We start from the raw sequence: 6000 nt of genomic DNA on the forward strand, positions 1-6000 counted from the left end.
ACCACAAGCCCCGCCCACTGAGTCACTTAAGGTCAAGGGTGTTAATAATATTATTATTATTATTAAAGTTACTATTATCTTTTAAATATTATGTAACTTTTTACTTTATATACTATATATTTGTGTCAAACTACAATTTGCAGATAAATATAATGGGGGCTTTTTATTATTATAATTATTATTAATAATAAAAATATTATTATTAATAATAATAATAATAAATAATAAACTGCCATTATTTTTTATAAAAGAAATTATATAAAGAAAAGGGTAAAATAAAATTTTAAACTAATAAAAACATAATAAAAATAATAAGAAGAAGGAAAATAAACTATTTTTTTACTTTTAAAAGTAAAAGATTAAATCACATTTAAAAATATTAGCAACTTAATAATAATAATAATAATAATAATAATAGAGTTGCTATTACGGTATAAAGCTTAAGACAAAACTACAAACTAAGATTATAAACTAAAATATTTGGGATGTATCAACTGAAAGAAAACTCATCATCGTCTATTCAGGATCGCGGGGGAGCCTGGAGCCTATCCCAGGGGTCTTAGGGCACGGGGCAGGGTACACCCTGGACAGGGTGCCAATCCATCGCAGGGCACACACACACATACACACACACTCATTCACACACAATGGGCGATTTGGGACTGTGGGAGGAAACCGGAGTACCCATTAGACACCCACCAGGCCCGGGGAGATCATGCACAGACGGGAATCAAACTTGGACCCTGTAGGTGCATGGCGACAACGCTAACCACTACACCACCGTGCCGCCATGAGTGAGAGTGGGTACATTTTTAATTATAATTTTAAGAAGAAGAAGTAGCGTGTATGGGTATATATAAATGTATCTCCAGTGAAGGGCAATCTTAATCCTTCAGTATACCGAGACATCCTGGACAATGCTGTGCCTTCAACTTTGTGGCAACTGTTTGGTGACGGCACTTTTGCAGGAAAAGCAAGACCAAAACTGACCTCTGCTGCAGAAGAGAAGTTTATTCAAAGTTACCAGCCCTTAGAAATCACCAGTTAACAAACAGCACCTTAAATTAGAACTGCTACTGTTCAAATGAGATTACTGCACATTTTGTTTTAGAATGTAGAAAGAAATAAAAACCACCCAGTCCGATCCCACAGAAAAGCCAATGCAGCACAAATCGCTGAGAAAGGTCAATTCTGGCCATAATAGAAAGGCACCAAATCAACCAGTATACCACAGCCCACTGCACATGAGGTCCAGCAGGCGAAGAGCCCAGGACCAGCGACACGGCCTCCAAACTCCTGAGATCCCAATCCGATCGAACACCAAAATGATGCACAGGACAAATGAGTCCAGTCCATAGAGGCCCCGCCCTGCAATCAGAGCACCGAAAGGATCCGCTGCCAGACACCACAGCACACCTCAGAAGTCTCGCGGGACCACGCCCGAGGCGCCAGAGCTGCCCATGAGGGAAACCCAAAACCTGGGTGGTTAATACTTTCAATATTATCTGTGATCGGTGTATATAATTATTCACTTAGTATTATTTTATAATGTATTAGTTACTACTAGTAATTTAACACAACAAAAACAGAATTGGGATAAATATAGCACAGTGTTACTATAATAATAATAAGAAGAAGAAGATTAAACATTACAATAATAAGATAAAAAATCAAATTATTTGAAAAAAATTCCAGTTGTTATTTTTTAAATAGTTTTGGTATTTATATTACTTACAGTTTTTTCTTTTTTTAATTTAGTATATAATCTGCACATGATGACAATAATACAATTAGTATTTTACTGTCATATTATTATTATTATTATTATTATTATTAATAATAATAATAATAATAATAATAATTATGATAATGAGGATTATTATTATTGTTGTTGTTGTTGTTGTCGTAATCAAAGAGAAATGTTCTGCTCTTTGTATTGTTCCTGTGGTGTAAACAATAGAGAGGAACTTAACAAAAATTAAACAGAGTAAAAATAAAGAATAAAAAGATTAGAATAAGGAGAATAAAGAGTGTGAGTTAATAAATCCGGTCAGATGTACAGAGCAGGGAAACCCACAGAGAAACCCAAACCCACATTGAACATCAATACAGTGAGTGTGACGGTGGTGTGTATCTGTATCTGTTAGTCACATGGGGGTCTTTTACACTTTACACTTACGAGACATAACGTCTGGTTTAATTCAAGCAGGTGTGGGAAAGCGGCGATGGCAGAGGAACTGACGTGTCGTGATGTGTTTACAGTCAGCTGAGTCCTAACGGTTCGGGAACCTGTAGACCAGAGAAAGAGCTCGGGTTGATCTGATTGGGGTTACAGGTACTGTTTTAAAGTAAATTATTAAAATCATTTTAAATAAATGATGATACGAGCCATTATGACTAGAATTGAGTGTTTAGGGACTGGTGTGGAAGTTTATTCCCCTCCCCCCCTTTATAAGTTTCCCCCTCATTCTAATCCTATTTTTGGGCGTGGCCTGAAAAAAAAACAGCAGCCTACTGTACATCCCACTGTCGGGTTTACACACACACACACACACACACACACACCACTGTTGTTTAAAACGTGTCTGAGTTTAATTTGCGTGTTTCCTGCTTCTGCTTAGCTACGTTCGCAGATTAGCAAAGCAGGCTAACTGGACTAGCATTTTTACGATCGTTCCATCTGCCTCTTCTGAGTGTTTTATTCTCCAACATCTCTTTATACACACATGTAACGAATGATGGTTAACAGTAAATATGGAACATTTCATAATGATGTTTTTAAAGTTAATGTTGTTAGCAAATAGCTACAGTAAAGTGCCTAAAGAGTAAGAAACGTTGATGACGATGATGATAAAAGAATGTCTCGAGGAACAGTGATTAGCCCTGCTAGACCGCTGCAGTGGACCAACGTTGGGTTTATCGTCCAAAAAAAAGCCCAGGACATCACACAATGCGATATATTTTTCAGGACAGGTCGTGAGAAAACCGCGACAGGTAGCAACTGGTAAAACGGACTATAATTAAGTCTAATTGCTGTTCATTTTGTACACTGATGGGAGTGTGAGAAGGACAGCTAGACAGGGTGGATTTCTCTCTGCCGCGTTGTGCGCTCATGTTTAATTCATCAGCGGTATTGTGTGACTCTGCGGTCAACCACAGCTGAAGTAATTGCATGAAGTGGTTCATGTGTTATTTCTATGATCTTCCCCATGGGAAGCTAATAAGGAGAACGGTGTGTGGTAATGCTAACACGCTAACCCTCTATTATCTCAAAGTGCTCGGTATTTCTCGTGATTGCGTGACGTTGGCCAAATTAAGGACCTCTGCAGGAATGTCGGGGTCCGTTAAGGGATCTCCACAGGGGCTTTAGAGCACTCGCTTGAGCAAACTCCATCCTTGTTGCCCTTGTTTAATTGCGGCTTAGCCTTTTGTTTGGCGCGCCGGAATCGGCCGCGAGCGGGTCGTGATTTTGACGGGTCACGAGGCTTGACTCTTGGAGGGAAGAAAGTTGCTGGGAACATGCAACTTGTGGAGATGCTATCTCAGCCTGGGAAAGAGTTAGCACTATTAAGCGTCTTCATGCTACATCAAAGATGAGCATGTTAGTTTAAGTCTCTCTCACACGCACGCACGAACCCGCACCGCTCTCGCTGCGCTGTTTGGGCTGCGGGACCGAGCTGTAAAAAGCTCGAACGCTGTTTAATTATCTCAGCTGCGCTTTCTGAGAAGCGTTTTTCCAGCGCGCGCCGGACGGTGAAATGGGCTTTGTGGGGTTCGGACTGTCTAAGCGTATGTGGTAAGCTGTATGGAATGTCTTAAATGACTCCCAGATGTGGGCAGTGGCCGGCGTTAACCCTTCAGCTGCTGACGCGGAGACAGAGATGATCTATACGTCTGGTGTGGAGTTGCAGTCTCGGGCTCTGATTTGTGTAAAAACGAATGCAGAATGAGGACTGTGTGTTTCTCATGAGCAGAGCAGCACTGAATCTGTCATAAGTGATACGCGATGCACATTAGACATTTCTAGCTGAGCAGCGCGATTTGCCTTTGCAAACAAAATGTACAGATTCTGGTAGAGGTGTGCAACCAGCGAAATAGGGATGCGACACAAATGTCAAGTCAAATAGGAAATGAAGCTGGCGGGAGGCGGGGGGAGACAACATCAGTATTCATATAAATGTGTGTGATGTGTCTCAAGCATTCTTTCTTTTATCCTTAATAACCACCTGGTCAAGAAAGGTCAGCAATTATATATATGATAGGAAGACCACCAGGGGTCAAGAGCAAGTAAACCTGGCTGTGCTGTCTGGGTGGGAGGGGCATCATCTCTCACTCTCCTGTCAATCACAGCCGCGCAAGCCAATTGATGGTCACGTGTACAATTTGTGCAGATGAACAGAGGCAGGTTTAAACAGTACTGTAAGTCAAAAAAAATAATCACTAACAAGTTAAAAAGTTTCGCTTTACGCTTATATCAAAATATTGCGTTCCTGTTAATGATGACAAGCACTGGTCCTGTGGTTAAGAAAAAAAAAAAAAAAACGTCGGGTATCAGACCACACGCTCACACCTGTGATGCTGGCAGCAGTAAAGGGGATGTGGAAACGTTTTCATTCACACTTTTCCTCCACTTGACATCATTCATTCAGCTTTTGTCACATGTTGTCACAGCGACTGGAAATGTTAGCGATGTTTATTTGTTAGATCACAGCCCGAGTGCACACACTTCTTAGCAAATGGACATAAGTTATATACAGAAGGTAAGCTGCATTTACTGTACATCGACAACCAGTTCGGGTTTTTTCCAAACTTCTAAGATAAAGATTTACAGTTATATACAAGGGGCATTCAAGGTCAAAGTAGGACTATTAAAAGGGAGTAAAAACTGCCTCTATTTCTCTATATAATCCCCTGCTACACTAATACACTTATCCCAGTGTTTCACTGGTGCTTGGACACCATCAAGGTGGAAATACAGCATTCACCAACACCACTTGCACATTACAGGAACTCGGCTGGGAGTTATCGCCACATCACTCGTGCACGTCTAAACCTCGCGCTAAGCCATTTACACATGTGTGGAAAAGTCATTAAAGGAGTTCCTGGGCGTTGCAGAGCAGTAAGGGACGTTTCTACTGTACCTTGACGGGGAGATGTTACTCTCAGGACTGTGTTCTGTTATTCTGCACGAATCGAAAGTCCCGCTTTGACTTGAAGCTCGTAGTTTTAACATAATTGTTTTTTTTTTTATAATTTAAAATAAAGAATTGTGACTGTTGGAGATCAAACATAAAACTGAATACATCTTTAATCTTCATAGTTAGATCAACCTGATTTATTTCGCTTGGAATTCATGAGAAGATTGGTGATTGCGGTGATATATCTAAAACGCACACTCACACACTCATACACTCACCTGGAGTGTGTCAACACATCCACTCATACAATTATTTGGCGTTATAGAAGAGTATAACATCAGCCTGCTCCAGGAGCCGATGATGGACGCACTGTGCAGCCGTCCACTGGAGAAAACGTCCGGCCTGTGCGCGAGCACCACGTGCGAAATCTTGTTAAGCGTCATCTGAAAACACTCGGGAAGCCGTCATAAAGCCTTTTCCCCGAGTTTTGACACATCGTCGTCGTTAACTTTATGACAACGCTTACTCCAGCTTTACTGTTGTGGCTGGCACTTTATAGGCGCACAAACACGCCTACGGTTATTTTACTGGAGGAGCAGCGAGCTTAATGTGTGTGTATTAGAGGCAGGAGAAATGTTCAGGAGGGAGGAGGCCACGTGTGTATGTGTGTGTGTGTGAGTGCCTGGGAGAGCGAGATGACTGATATTCTTTGGAGAAACGAACTCAAATGCCCTCTCTCTCTCTCTCTCTCTCTCTCATCTTTCTGCGGTCGGCTGCCTGCCAAGTCGAAGCAGTGGAATGAGGCCCATTAGATGGACGTATAACAATAGACAGAACCGAATGAACAAAGAGGAGAGGAAAA

Source organism: Clarias gariepinus, chromosome 16, assembly GCF_024256425.1.
Source record: "Clarias gariepinus isolate MV-2021 ecotype Netherlands chromosome 16, CGAR_prim_01v2, whole genome shotgun sequence".
Lineage (NCBI taxonomy): Eukaryota > Metazoa > Chordata > Actinopteri > Siluriformes > Clariidae > Clarias > Clarias gariepinus.